This window comes from Pongo pygmaeus, chromosome 2, assembly GCF_028885625.2.
Source record: "Pongo pygmaeus isolate AG05252 chromosome 2, NHGRI_mPonPyg2-v2.0_pri, whole genome shotgun sequence".
Taxonomy (NCBI): Eukaryota; Metazoa; Chordata; class Mammalia; order Primates; family Hominidae; genus Pongo; species Pongo pygmaeus.
In genome coordinates, this window is record NC_085930.1 from 161,274,677 (window position 1) to 161,290,684 (window position 16,008).

At 36.6% G+C, this 16,008-nt stretch overlaps 1 protein-coding gene across 49 annotated transcripts in view; it reads left to right on the forward strand.

Moving 5' to 3' along the window:
- The window catches only part of MBNL1 (muscleblind like splicing regulator 1), a 219,003-nt gene that overhangs the window by 141,344 nt on the left and 61,651 nt on the right, over window positions 1–16,008 (forward strand). The window lies entirely within an intron of this gene.

Here is a 16,008-nt window from a genome sequence, read left to right on the forward strand (position 1 = left end):
CACTATTTTATGTCCTGTGGCTGGTTATGGTCATCTGGCTGAAGTCTATCCCATATTAATCCCTTGAGTCAACAGTCGGGAACATTCAATGATATACTTGAAATATTTTTAACATGTGGTATTTAGAATGTTTAGAATGTCAAAGGATGCTTTGTAATGATCTTCCCCTTGGGTAGTTCAAAAGATATTTTTAAAGTTATTTTTCAAAGAGCACAGTATTTGAAGATTTTAATAAGATATAAATCTAGAGTACTTTGGGGAAAAAAAAGCTCAGTTCTAGAAAAAGAAAAATCATACCATACAGTGAAGTGATATATTAGTCAAATAATCTATGAAAAAATTCAAGAAAGTAGAGCATGTGTTCATTTTTGGTTGAAAAAAAGGAACTTTTTTTAAGAACAAGAGAATGCGTTTGATGCTCTCTTGGGAAACTGTTGCACCCTTCTCTAATTGTGTTTTTCACATTTTATGTTCAAGTATAGATGACTGAAGAGGTAGCATAACCTGTTCATATTTTTCATAGAACATATTAAAGCCTGTTTCTATGGCAACAACTTTTAATTGGCAAATCCCATTCTGTCAGCACTCTCAAGTGGATTTTTCTTGGGTACATTGAATTGTTAGAAATGCTTCACAAAGTAAAAGTTAGATTTGGCATTACTGTTTGGCATGAAAGATGTTCATGGTCAAGGATTTATTTTATTAAATAATTTATAGTATGTGTAATAAGTTGCTGTACAGATGATACATCTATCTCAACATCCTGTTGGTGTGTCAAGATACCTGTTGAGAATTGATACAGACACTTAGGGCTTGCACACTGAAAATAGCAACTTGGGTTATTTCACACAAGTAAAGTAGGCAAGTGCCTTACTTGGCAGGAAAAAAAAAAAGTTTGAAAAAAACACTAAAATCCTTTTAGGCAACGTTTTAGAGTTTTTAAAGCAGCATATTTATAGTTTTTATTTCCTTATGGCCCTGACTTTAATAGTATAGATTGATTTGTTAGAAACATAGTTTGCAGCTTTCTTACTCATAAATTTTATTTCTTGAATCAATGTGGTGCAGAATGTTGAAGCAGGTATTTGGTAAGTTGGATCTGGCTACTGCAGTGTTATAAAAATAGATGAAGTAAACAGACACAGCAGGCCAATGCAGCTTGAATTTTGAACCCTTCTGAGACCCAGTATAGCTTTAATAGTCTTTAGTTCTAAGAAGGAAAAATTATGAATCCGTCAGGTAATTTTAATATTATATAATGAAGGAAGATCTGTCTTACAGCCAAGAATCAGGTGTTGTATCTTTTGTAATTATTTCAGAGCGCTTTATCTGAAAGTTTCAATTTTTAAGCTATTCCAGTCTGCTGTGTATTTTTTTTTTTTTTGGTCTTTGCTATTTTTATATCACTGCGGTAGCATAACCCTGCACCAAGTACAAGACAGTATTGCAGTTTGTGTTGAATGTAATACTGTTATTAAATGAAAGCTAATAAAGCAAATTCTTGGAAAGAAGGAAATTGTCTACATTCAAGACTTAAAATATTAAAATCAAATTTGTCTTCTAAAAATTAAAATATGAAAGGACTAAATGAAACTATGTTTCCCCTCTTCAAAAGTCATGACTTCATGTAGTCAAGGACCAAAATCTGATTAGTCACTCTTTTTAATTATTTTTCACTGTTGCAGATATTCTGTAAAAGTGTTCCTTTCTCATATATCATCTTTGTCTCTTAAAACTGTCCTTACTGTGTTTTTGGATTTTTGTCCTTTTCATCAGAAGTCACAGAAAGCTTTTATGGCTGAATAGTTCAACCTTACCTAGGTAAAGTGCCGTTGTATCTTTCTAATCCATATGTTTCCTGAGCAGTTATGACTCTTTTAATTTTATAATTATATTTAAAAGAAATAAATTGTGTGTATATATATTTATAAATATAAGTATGTGTACACACATGCATATATGCTCTGTGGGTATATTTGTATGAATTTATTTCTAGTAGTCTAAGTAAAGGATGAGATGATATTATTAATAACTTAGATGAAGAGTGGTAAGCCAGTTTACCAAGGCTTTTCCATAAATTAGTGAGAAAGGTAAAAGTAAAAATAAAGATTAGATGGCTTACAGCTCCCTGTAAAATAATCCATTCTCAGAACCACAGGCCTTGGGCATTGTTTTATGGGCCAACAGGATTTCACTAGACCCTTGACATTCTTGTAGTTTAGATTTCTGGTTTTTAACATTCAGGAACTGTCCCAAAGATTCATTACATGTAATTGATTGTTTTTGGTCCTTGGGAGGAAATTTACATCAGGTGCTCTGAGTTGGCTTGAGGACTCAGCTGGAGAAGGCATCTAGTTGGCCACCCTCTTCAAGATATCTTTGTTGACTGTTCACATAAGCCATAACTGTGGTAAGAAGGATGGAGTATTTGTCCATTTGGGAATTTACAAAGGTCCGTGGAACACATAACATTAAAATATCAGGCTCTTTTCATACCGGTGCTTTACAAACAGGACTTGAGAAATGAGAATGGTATAATAAATGTCAGTAGTTACGGATTTTAGCTTTTCAGCTTTTATTAACCCTACCAGTCCCAGTCCCATAGTTGAGTGAAACAATATATGTCTGTCTTCTCTTTGCTCTCAATTTCTATGCCAAGTGCGGTTCCCTTGATTGTGAGTGCTTCAGACTTCCAGCTCTTACCTTTACCTACCTAGGTCCAATCTAAAGTTTCTGACTTTGAGGAGGTATGACTAGGTACTGTATGGGAAAAGGGTAGGATAGAAAGGGGCATAGAATTCCTGGGAAATGACCACTGATTCTGGTTCAGAGGCCTAGCAGTTGAAAGCTAGAGCTGGAAATCTGGAAGCTTTATTAATGATATTCAGTAGGTATCTGGCAGCACATCTGGTAGCCTGCGTGTGCATTATTTACACAGGTATTCAGGTAGATGAAGTGACTAAATGAAGAAATATCTTTATCACACACAATGAATCATGTTCTAACATAAGGGTAAAGAAGGAAGGTGAAGTGGTGGAGGAATAGTTTCTGAGTTACTGGAAAATATGAATGTAGACATTATTAATAAAGATTAATAATAAACCTTTTCTGGTTTAGAGCCTAATTCACGTGCTTTTAAACAGTTGACATGAAATATTTCATAGATTTAAATGGGGATCAGTCTTTATACATACCCTTTTATACAGTCATGCATCTCTTTTTTTTTTTTTTGAGATGGAGTTTCACACCACTGCACTTCAGCCTAGATAAACTTATAATAAGAACAACAGCTATACTCCACCTGTGTTCTCTAGGTGCAAGGTATTGACTTTACACAAATGTTCATTTAAATCCTCTTATATAACCTTATCAGGGAGATAGTATAGTTATTCCCATTTTATTGATGAGGAAACAGAGGTTTAGAGGATTAAGTGCTATGTACAAGGCCGCAGGGCTGGTAAATGGCAAAATTGGGATTTGAACCTGAATACATCTTTCTGCTTTTTGAGTTCCTACTATTAAGCACTCTCTCCTTTTTCAGTTTTAAAGGAATGTTGCAGCATAATATTACACATTAAGTTGCCCTTTCTTAGATAAATTAAAACCTTACCTAAAATGAATAATGATTCTAAGTTTGAACCATGAAATCTTCATAGCAAGGACAGATGTTATGTAACTGCTTAAACTTCTGTTCACAGATTTTTGACCCTACCTTTCAAATTTATGACCTTCTTTCTACGTTTTCATTTTTTCTTCCAGTTCTTCATACCTATAAACCTTCCTCCTTTTGACCTTGTTATTTGCATTTGAAAACTTGGTCCGTAAAGCTTTCCTGAAAATCACATGGGAAGCAGTATTTCATACAGCTCCAGAAAACTTTTGAGAGGAAGGCCGACAGTGTTGGGGGCTTAATTCTACATGCTTCTTTATTCTCTGCATTTAGCTCCTGCCTGACATGTGCAGCATATTGCTAAACACATGCGAGACGTTATTGTAGTGATATTTCCTATAGAAAACACCTTGGTATAATTCAAGATGAAAAATAGAATATACATGAGAGGTGAAAAGGCAAATTTGATTAGTAAAGTGCTGACATCCCAGTTGGAAGCACTGAGAAGTACATTCAATTGCCTCTGGCTTGCTGAATCTGTTTGTCTATTCCGTACCCACCCCCATCTCACAGGGCTAACAGGGAAGCACATTTTGAAAATTCTGATGAATGCATTCCAATTCTCTTTTGGTGGGAAAGGCTGAGTTTGCAGGGAATTGGTAGTAAAGTATTGGCACTTTCTTTGTTTCTATAATATCAATAAATTGCAAACTGTCGTTTCTTTTACTGAACATGGGTTTCAAATACAGAGCTCATCATTAAGTCCTGTCATTTTGTGCAAAAAAAAAAAGTATGATTACATTATGGAGAAGCAGTTGACATTTATAAATAGTAAGTAGTGGCATAGAGACTTCTTTTCTCTTTACGTAGTGCAACATGAACAGAAATCTCCGCAAGAAGTACCTGAAGATGGGCCTTAATATTTTTTTAAATATAATCCCCTGCTTAGGTAACATTAGACATATGTTAATATGTATTTCACTTATTTCTATGTAATACTTTTATTATCAATTTCAGAGCTCATTTCTGAGATAAAAATTCAGAACTGAAATTGATATTAAAACCATTGGAGTGGTGTTAATGGGAGACAGAGTTAAACAAATTGAGCCCTTTGTACATATTTACATTTCATGTGCTTTTTAAAAACTCCAAAAATGAATGGAATGCTTTTGAAAATCAGCATACTTATCCTACTTCTGCCTCTGAATAAACTACTATCCCAGAATTTCTACTTTTTAAAAGCACCAACAAGAAGTAAAACAAAACATTCAAAGCCTTAGTGTTGAGATTTTGAATAATATATGTCTGTTTTAACATTTATCCTTAACCCCTTTCTATTTTTGTCCTGCTTGGCAAAATTATGTAATAGCCTTAACTGGGTGAGCCATAATCTCCGGATGGGTAAGATATACACAAAGAAGGAAGATATATTACAAAAGCACCTTTCAGAATATTCTGTGTTCTGGCAATACAAACACGTTCTTCTGAAAGGTAGCTACTCCCACTTTTTTGCAGTAATGTCAGGGAAACTTTATATGAGATGTAAAAATATTCCTGAGAAGTATTCTGAGTAGAAAATCCCAAAGGTCTTCTTTTTTTGTTGTTTTTAACAGGAAAACATGTTTGTACAGATGGCTAGTTGAATTTTCTAGCTTTTAAAATGGTGTACAATTTGTTGCCTTGGATCTTAAGTTTCTAGAGTGCTGCTGTCTTATTGCTTCAAGGTACCTCCTAAAAGAAGCCCAGAATCTCTTGCCAAGATGCCTCCCATAGGAAGGTACCAGAACTCCTTTACATAAACATCTCTGTCTTCTCACCCAACCCTCCCTGGCCGGTCTCCTTGACTTCTGTCATTCCTCCCTGAAATCCCTTTTCCATGCATACCTGCTTTCTAAATAGTCCTGAACTGCTGGAAAATAGACATTGTATTCCCAGTGGACTGAGAGTAGAAAGGGCCCCTGGCCAATGAATGGCTTTTAAATCTGGAATGTAGCTTAGAACTACAAATTAGCATGCAGCTACAGTCTATCTTAGAGAATTTCTTGGTATCCAAGACTAATCGTAGGTATCAGATGACTTTTAATGGGCATGATAATTTTAGGCCTTTTACTTTCTGAGCATTGAATCTACCCAAGAATAGCAGCAAAGAGCTAAAAGACTCTGGAACTGTACTGAAACACTGGGTGAGAAAGCCATTGACTTAGCTTCTTTAGGAAATGAATGTTAGGGTGAAATATGATTCAGGTCTGAGAGAATATCATTTGACTATTAGTATCCCAGCATTATTTGTACCTCTTCTTGAGAGTGTTTCTCATGAAGTTACCTTCCATTGATGTCTTCTATAGCTAGCTTTCTTTACCAATTGGAATTGCGTTTTGTGTTTCTTTTTCTATCCTGCATCACCCAGCATAATGATAAGCAAGTAGATACCTAATATATATATTTGTTAATGGATAAATATAAATAGAGTATTAACAACACATTGTGGATATATGTTCCCCTTTCCTGTGCGTGAGCTATAGTTGGCACAGTGAATTTCAGCATTATGTAGTTCACTAGTTCTTTGTAGAAATTGTTTTCTCAGAGGTAATTTCTTTATCGCTTTTAGTAGGAGATATGAAATTATTTTAAATAATTTTTTCTGAGAACTGTACTGAAAAAAGTGTCTAATTTATTAAGCTATTCCAGCGGTTATTGAGAGTAACCAATTTAGTCATAAATCTGTTTTTATCACTGACATTCAGTTCATCCTACATGGTTTTCCAAAACGAACCTACCGTTTTAAAAACCAAGATTGTTGGATAGATTTTCTTCACAATTTCATCCAAAGGGTAACAGATAACATTGTTTATAATTTGCAAAATAGTCATAGTCAATTAGTGTGAAATACATATTTTAACTAAAGTGTACTGTGATGAAAGCTATAAGAAGTCTGTCTGACTATATTTATATACAGTGAGAAGAGTCGTCCACAGACTGTTTGCTTAATTGCTGCATTTTTAAACACCACTAGCTATTTGAATTTCAGTTTAACACTGTTTTAGTTCTGAATATAGCCTGCCAAATTTGTTTATACGGTACATATGCATCATGCAGATGTCTCCGACACCTTAATTGTTCTGTGACCTTGTACAAATTATTTAATTTCACAGGATGTCTGAATCCTTGTCAGCAAAGTGGGGAGTAACAGTACTGGTGCTATAGAATCCTGGACAGAATAATGTGAGATTTAGTCTTTCCTTTGTTCAGCACTCTGTGGCACACTCTAAGCTAGGTGAAACAGGGCCCCTGCCCTCACGGATCTTATTCCCTAGTGCAGGAATTAGTTGATAAATAAACACATAAATAAGCCACATAATTACAGGCATGACAAGTACTATACAGAAAATAAACAGGGACAAGTGTCAGATGGAGCCTGACTCTGGGAGACCTTTAGATGGGTGTTATGTCCACTACTCCTGGAAGAGCATAAACAATAAATGGTAATTTTCTCCCTTCATCATCTATAGTTAATTTTTCTCTTTTTTTTTTTTTTTTTGTCCCAAGAGGGAGCCTCACTCTATTGCCAGAGTGGAGTGCAGTGGAGCTATCTCGGCTCACTGCAATCTCCACCTCCCAGGTTCAAGCGATTCCGCTGCCTCAGCCTCCCGAGTGGCTGGGACCACAAACATGCACCACCACGCCAGGCTAATTTTTGTGTGTATTTTAGTAGAGATGGGTTTCACCATGTTGGCCAGGATGGTCTTGATCCCCTGACCTCGTGATCCACCTGCCTCGGCCTCCCAAAGTGCTGGGATTACAGGCGTGAGCCACCATGCCCAGCCTTCAGCTTTTATTTAATTATTATATTCACAGTCTATAAAACAAAAATATGGATATGTAGTTTTTATCCTGTGAGAAATATTTTGAAAGTTTAAAATTTCATAGCAGACATGTTATTGCTTCAAGGTTAATGGAGTGACTAGTACATTTTCATTATTTTGTAGCATAATATAAATTATTGTAAACTTTTTGTTTAAATAAAATGCAGGCCAACTGTTGTGCTGTTTATCAAATGATAATAGTCGTAATTAATGTTTGTCTGTTTTTTCTTCTCAAGCATTTTGGTGCTGTATTTCACAGAAGACATTTGTGTGCTAGCTTATCTTGCTACCCCACTTGAACAATTTAGGCAGCTGTTTTGTCTTGGATTGTTAGGTCCTATATAACCAGACAATCAGTCATTACTCTTGACTTCTCTTAATGAGTGCAGTCTTTCTGTATCCTTAGGTCATCTTCACTAAGGAGTATCTTCCTGAAATTCAAGTAGGCCTCAGCAAGAGCATTGGATGGATGGATTATCTTTGCTTATATTGTAGAGTTCTTAACCTGGCATTGATGTTACTTTCACTTAACTCTTGCATTAACTCTGAACTTAACCTCCCCTGAACAAAGCCTTTACCCCAAACAGATTGCTTTAGCTACTGTCTGTTTCCTAGCAGGAATGTTCACACCTGTGTGGTTTTAGTTACTGCCATTTTACCTATCAGGTCCTCCTGGCTTTTTTAATTCCTGGGAAGTCAGCTGTGTTACAGAGCAGGGGTCCCCAACCCTGGGCCGCACAGCAGGAGGTGAATGGCCAGTGAGTAGATGAAGCTTCATCTCTATTTACAGCTGCTCCACATTGCTGGCATTACTACCTGAGTTCTGCCTCCTGTCAGATCAGTGACAGTGTGTGGGATTCTCATAGGAGCGTGAACCCTATTGTGAACTGTACATGCAAGGGATCTAGGTTGGAGACGCTTTATGAGAATCTAATGCCTGATGATCAGTCACTGTCTCCTGTCACCCCAAAATAGGACCATCTAGTTGCAGGAAAACAAGCTCAGGGCTCCCACTGATTCTACATTATGGTGAGTGTTATAATTATTTTATTATATATTACAATGTAATAATAATAGAAATAAAGTGCATAATAAATGTAATGCACTTGAATCATCCCCAAACCATCCCCCACTCCACCACCACCAGTCCAGGGAAGAATTGTCTTCCACGAGGCTGATCCCTGGTGCCAAAAAGGTTGGGGACCACTGTTATAGAAGACATAATGCTCAGACTTGATATCAGACCTGATTTGCTACTGTGTGATCTTAGGCAAATCCTTTCACCTCTCTGAGCTTTAATTTCCTCATTGGCATAATGTAGTTAGTACACTTAACTCATATCATCATTTCAGGTTAATTGAATCTGCTTTTGAAAGTGCTCCACTCCCAGTCTGTCTTTCCTCTGCATTTTTTCCACCCTGGTTTTACAGCACACTTCATATTAACATTCATCTATTTTCTGTAATATATCCTATATTAAGCTTTATTGCTGCCCTACCTTGACCCTATTCCACCTTTTCTTCTGTTTTTTGTTTGTTTTTGTTTTGCTTTTGGTAGTTTGTCAGATAACAGAGTTAAGATTCTCAAAAAAGTTTGGGGATTACCTGTTTATTGTAATGAGCCATCTTTTCAATTGCTTGAACAGTATTTAGTATAAATGAAGTACAAGAAATGGTCTGTATGAATTAACAATTTCTTTTCCATGGTGGACCCATAGAAATCTATTAAAGAAAAACTCATGGGGGTATAGCATGTTCCTAAGTGTAACATTGGGAAAACAGCAAAAGGAAAAAAATGACAGAAATACACTCATGGTTAAGTAGTAAGCTGGCCGGACAATACAAAGAGAAAATATAATAATGCAATGCTGTTGGCACATGTAATAGGATGTGATGTACTGCCAAAATGGATTGTCTAATCTGAAAGTTTCCCCAGTTTAAAAAAATCTTGGAGATAAGAACATTGGCATTCCATTCTAAGACCTGTTAGGTTTCAAATGATTGAGAATATGTTTATTATTATTATTATACTTAAAGTTCTGGGATACATGTGCAGAATGTGCAGGTTTGTTACATAGATGTACACATGCCATGGTGGTTTGCTGCACCCATCAACCCGTCACCTACATTAGGTATTTCTCCTGATGCTATCCCTCTGCTAGCCCCCCTCCCCCGACAGGCCCTGGTGTGTGATTTTCCCCTCCCTGTGTTCATGTGTTCTGATTGTTCAACTCCTACTTACACGTGAGAATGTGCAGTGTTTGGTTTTCTCTTCCTGTGTTAGTTTGCTGTATGATGATATCCAGCTTCATCCATGTCCCTGCAAAGGACATTAACTCATCCTTTTTTATGGCTGCATAGTATTCCATGGTGTATATATGCCACATTTTCTTTATCTATGTTTTAAGCATAAATAATAAAGCGCTGATAATCTTTAAACTTTACTTGAATCTATTTAAAGTATTTCTTGGTCCTTTCATGGTAATCTTCTTTAATCTTTCCTTAAAATAACCCTATTGACTAACATACTATAAATACTTTCCTACTGTGTGTCATGTGAGCTCCAGTGCTTTTACCAATTCACACATGTAGGGAGGAACCTTCCCCCCACCATAAACTAGTAAACTAGCAAAAATCAGTAGTCTGTAATGTGGAATACTGGTTTTAGAAGAAATTCTATTTTGTTTGTGTAATCAGTTCATTTTATTATCAGCCAATTTTCTACTCTTTCAGAGATTATTATTTAAAACAAATTCACTCGCTAGTCTTTTCAAACCACAATTTATTCATTTATATTTTTTAACAATGTATTTTTAAAAAATCAAAACAAACCAAGAACAGTTGCCCAACTACAGTACAAAAGAAATGCATTGTAAATTCAGAGCCATATTTTAAAAATGAAATTTGAAATTATTTTGAGTTATAGGTAAGTGCTATGAAACAAGATATGCGTAATTTTGGAAACAGGCAAAAACAGTTGCATGTAGAGACTGGGCCCTATTTCGAATAACATAGAACTTAGTCACTCAATTATGATTTTTGAAACAGTTTCAGAACAGTTGTTTAAAAGTTAGGCCCATCTACTCATTCTTTCTCTTTATGTTAGTGCATGTAATATATTAGTATAGCACAGTTTTTTTTTTGATTAAAAAAGACCTTTCATGTTTAATTTCAGGAGAGGTTAGGATTCTTTTAGGGTGTGTAGTAAATTATTGTTTTTAAATATTATGGCTGAATATGTCACATTCAAAAAACATACATTAAAATTATCTAATAGAATCAAATGAGGCAAAAATATGGAGTGTATGTGTGTTAGTATGCATTAGAAAAGGAGTAAAGTGGGAGATTATGAAAGATGGGTCTGGGATTATTATCTGGACAATGGTAAAGTCTGTTACCTCTTGCCTGGACTGTTAACATAATTACTTAATTGGTCTCCCCTTTCCAGGCTCTTAGCCACTTCAAGCCCTCTTACATTCTTGTCTGAGGAATTCATGAAGTACAGCTTTGCTAATGTCCTTTCCACCCCATTCAGTGGCTCTTTCTGGCTTACAAAAGGAAGTAGACAATCTGTAATACAGTATTTGAAACCTTCCCCAAGCTAGACTTTTCTAGGTGCTTTTTCAAACTTGTTTCCTGCTGCTCTTATTACAGATTTATTACTTGTCACTGATGCCCCAATCTATGATATTTCCTCTACCTAGATATCTTTTCCAACTCTTCATGTGTAAATTTAGCTTCTTTTTTGAAGCTATTACCTGATACTTCTAAATGGAAATAGTCCCCTTGTCTTTAAAATGACAAGAACTCTTTATCTGAATGTCTTTTGTGACACTCTTTGCCCTATAACCTTATATTCTATTAATAGCTATTTATATGCGTGCCTTGTTTCCTTTCTTAGGATAGGTTTCTAGTTCATTTTGTGTTTCCACTGTCCCATAGCACAGAGCACGAGAGGTCTCACCATACAGTAGGTAAATAAATATACAAGTGAGCTGTTCTGCAATTTGGTATAAAATATATTCAAGGTGAGACCACTTCTGCCTGCCTTGCCTTGCCTTCTTCTTCCTTCATCATTCTTCCTTCCCTCCCCCTCCTCCTGTTTCTTTTGTCTCATCTATTATTACCTTTTTTCTCCTAGCTTAGAAAACAATGAATTAATTGTTCTGCCTTCTCTTTTGCATCTGTGTCTACACATACTGTATTTCTGACCTAGATATCTAGCTCTTCTACAACAATTTCAGAAAGTAGGTATACTCTGTTATTATTCTAAGAAAAACAAAAGGGACTTCTTATTTAATTTTTTTTTTTTTTTTTTTTTGAGACAGGCTTTTGCTCTGTCACCCAGGCTGGAGTATAGTAGTGCAATCATGACTCACTGCAGCCTCAACTTCTTAGGCTCAAGCAATTCTCCCAAGTAGCTGAGACCAAATATGTGTGCCACCACATATGTCTATTTTTTTCTATTTTTTTGTAGACACGGGGTCTTACTATGTAGCCTAGGCTAGTCTCAAGCTTCTGAGCTGAAGTGACTCTCCTATCTTGGCCTCCCAAAGTACTGGGATTACAGGCCTGAGCCACTGCACCCACCCGTTCTTACTTAATTTTTGATGACTTCTAATGGGAGAAGCACGTTATCAATTTTCATTTTCCATCTCTATTGTAGTAAAATCATTTGTTGTATCTGAAAACAAGCAGGAATGACAAAGTTTTCCTTCAATCCCTGGATTATTTAGGCCACTTTCATTCTGGCTACAAAATGGTGGAATGCATGCTGACCCTGACATTACTAGTACTTCCTAACTTCATAACTTAATGTTGTCAGGACCTTACATGAGATATTTAACCTCTGGGAACTGCAGTTTCCTGATTTGTACTATGAGGCTAATAAGAATACCTCATGGGATTGCCATGAGGATAAATGCTGCATATTATTGTGAGAGTTAATGGTAGACATTGTAATTACCTTTGAACAGGCCACTGAGGAGAGGATTCTATTGATAGTACTAATTGTCTTCCTAAACAAACAGCAGCAGTCCTGTTGAGACATCTTATCTCCTTACTTGAAATTTTATAATATGCCACTTTACTTTTATAAACATTTGCTATAGCTATGAAATTTTTAACTTGAGCTTAAGCAACTTAAAATTGAGTTATAAAAGCAATATTGTCAGGTTAACATAGGAACTGCCTAAGACCTCTAGCCCTTGATGGGTGATAAGAATACTAAATTATATAGAATCTATTATTACTTACCTAATTTGCTATAAATAACACTGATAATACACTCTTTCTTAAGTGTACTGTGTATGTTGAGTATATTTTTAAAAGAATAAGGGCTTTCACGGGTACATTGATGTTGTGGATCTGTTATCCCCCCTTTTCCCTTGAAATATTTTCTTTCTTGTAAACAAGCTGTTTAGAAATAACCCTGTGATTATGCAGGTGTTCCTGGTCTTGAGACCCTGTCCAGGATTATATGCCCAAGGGAACAGTAGCTTTTTATGCCGTCCATTGCACTTGAGTGCCCTTTTCCCCAGTGTATATGAAACCAGCTATTTGGAAAATGGATAATTTAAAAACAGAAGTATCAGTTAACTGACAGTCAGATAACATTAGCAGTTATCTTGAAGTCACTGGCAAAAACAGAGTTTAAAAAAACTCTGGAAAAGGTTGTGGTTGATTGGTAAATGAGAATGTGTGTTAGTATATGTAAACCAACCTGTGGTCTTCGGAGTAGCTGTCATTAGAATCATCTGGGGAGCCTTTAAAATACACTTATGCCTGGGAGCCAGCCAAAACTATCTAAATAAGAATTTCTGGGAGTGGAGGCTGGATGTAGGAATTTTTTATTTATAATATACAGTCATGGATGGTCAAGGACCAGTGACTAAGCTTTACAGTATTGTCAAGTGATGTGATAGCTGGGACACCCAGAAATGCCCTTCTGTCTCTTATTCATTCTACAGACATTTATTTTAAATGCTTAGGTTGCCAAAGTATATAATTCCTAATCAAGAACGGTAGACAGACTTGTAGAAATTACCTATAATATAGCTTGGGAGGTGCTGAATTCACTACTGTGAGTTTATTCTACTTGGCAAGAAAAGAAGAAGGGAGGGAAAGTGAAAGAAAATTTCCTTAGTAAGTGACATTTGAAAAGGGTCACTTCTCATAATCAAATTTAACCTATTAAAATGATTTACTTTTAATATCAACTCCTTTTAAAAACAGATGCCCAGTTTCTTAATGGTAAGTGAAATGAACATGAGTTGATTCTTTGGCCTGAGGAAAGCTTTGTCACAGCTACTTTAGGAGCTACTGTTTCTTGAACACAATTTCCCAAGTGAAGGTACGGCTTGGGCAGGGAGTTTTGAGTACCTGCATAAGGTCGTGTAGCTAGCGGGTGAGAGAGCTACAATGAACACAGGTCTCATTGGTTCCTGGATATGTGTTCTTTCATTGCACTAAACTATACTATAGTCCAGTGAAAGAGGCTTCGTTTGGGTTAGTTAATTAAAAGAGATTCACTAGAGGCTTCGTTTGGGTTAATTCATTAAAGGAGATTTGCGGCTGGACACGGTGGCTCACGCCTGTAATCCCAGCACTTTGGGAGGCCTGAGGCAGGCAGATCACGAGGTCAAGAGATCGAGACCATCCTGGCTAACACATCCTGGTGAAACCCCGTCTCTACTAAAAATACAAAAAAAATCAGCCGTGCGTTGTGGTGGGCGCCTGTAGTCCCAGCTACTCGGGAGGCTGAGGCAGGAGAATGGCGTGAACACGGCAGGCGGAGCTTGCAGTGAGCCGAGATCGCGCCACTGCACTCCAGCCTGGGTGACAGAGCAAGACTCTGTCTCAAAAAAAAAAAAAAAAAAAGATTTACTAGAGGCTTTGTTGGGTTAGTTCATTAAAGGAGGTTTTAACTTGATGGTGAGCTGGCAAACTCTGACAAAGGAATGTTGAAGGAACAGGAGAAAAGGATGCTTTCAAGCGTCTCTGGAGAAATTGACCTGGGTGATGGGAACCAGGGGTTGCAAGGTAAAGAACGTGCTAGGAGAGTGAGAGTGCCTGGTCATTTTCCTTTTCTGAGTACCAGACCATAATTGAGGCCCTTGTATTTATTCCCCCATTTAATATTCACGTCATCCCTAGCCTGGTATTCTTATCCTCATTTTCGTAGAAGAGGAAGTTACAATTCAATGAGGTTGAGTAATTAACCCAAAGTCTCACTGCTCTTAAATATCAAAGTTGGGATTTGAACAAGCAACTTTCTGATTTCAGTTCATGTGATTTTTAACCATTGAGCTGGGACTGTATTTGCTTTTTCCATGTCAACTCCTGGGACTGTTTCTCTGTGCTTATCTCTAAGGCTTGTGTATATGAGAAGCTTACAAGCTTAGGATACAGATACATCTAACAGGTGACCATATTGTTTACTTAGGTGGGAGCAGAGCCACAAATTCGTACTTGGATAACAGTAGTAAGCAGTTAACTGAGAAAAGGAGGAAATGGTAGAAGACTAGGGGAGAGAAAAATATATTTGAATGAAGAAAAAAATGGGGCTATAGTATGTCAGTTTATGGACCCTGAAAAAGATGCAAAAGGAATGTTTGAGAACTGTTTTATTGGACAGAATATCCTATATTCTGAAATATAGTCAGGACTCATTCACTTGGTAAACACTTATGGGGTTTTCTTGGCCTGATATAGACTGTGGGCATGAGCCTCCTTCTGGAGGCTGTCACCAGGGAAGGAAGATGTGTAAACAGTGCCCAGTATTAGGAGAGGAACATGTACAAAGTACAAAGGAAGATACAACAACTATTTCTAATAAAAGCCACCTGTTCTCAGCACAGGTAGAGAGTGTAGAAATCACAGATATATTTGTTTACTCACTTAATGCACCCGGGCAGAGTGTTTAGCAGATCCAGGCTTTCAGCCTAAATGTTGTTGGTATGATAGCAAGAAAAAAAAAAAAAAAATCATGTGACAACCTTCTGTGCTTTTCCCTCTCACGTTCACATTCTGGTTTGTTTAAAAAAACTGTGTTGCCATGGCTGACACTCCTGTGAGGCCCAACATTTCCATACTTTTCATCTTAACTAAGCACTTAAGAATATGCGCTACAGCTTCTGATTGCCATTTAGAACAGAGCACCTTGTGATGACTAAGCTCTTTCAAGTATCTGTGCTTAACGTGATGGCTTCAATACCCTTTTGCTATATAGACTCATCTGTAGATACTTGGTACAAGTTCCATAGTTTATAGTTGTCATCTATTTTTATTTGTATGTTTATTGTTAATATGGATCTTTTTCTGAAAAACTATTCAAGGATACTAGACACATACTGTATATGAAATGATTCTAAAAATTCTGAGACTTTTCTATTTTATTCTCAGTGGTAATTTTTAGGTAGTTTGTTGAGTATTACTTTAGCTATTTGGGGAAGTGCCCTAGAAAACCAGTGAAATTCTCTAGGTATGGGGGTGGAGTGCAGAGGAGGAGACAGGCTCAGATAACCTGTGTTGTGAT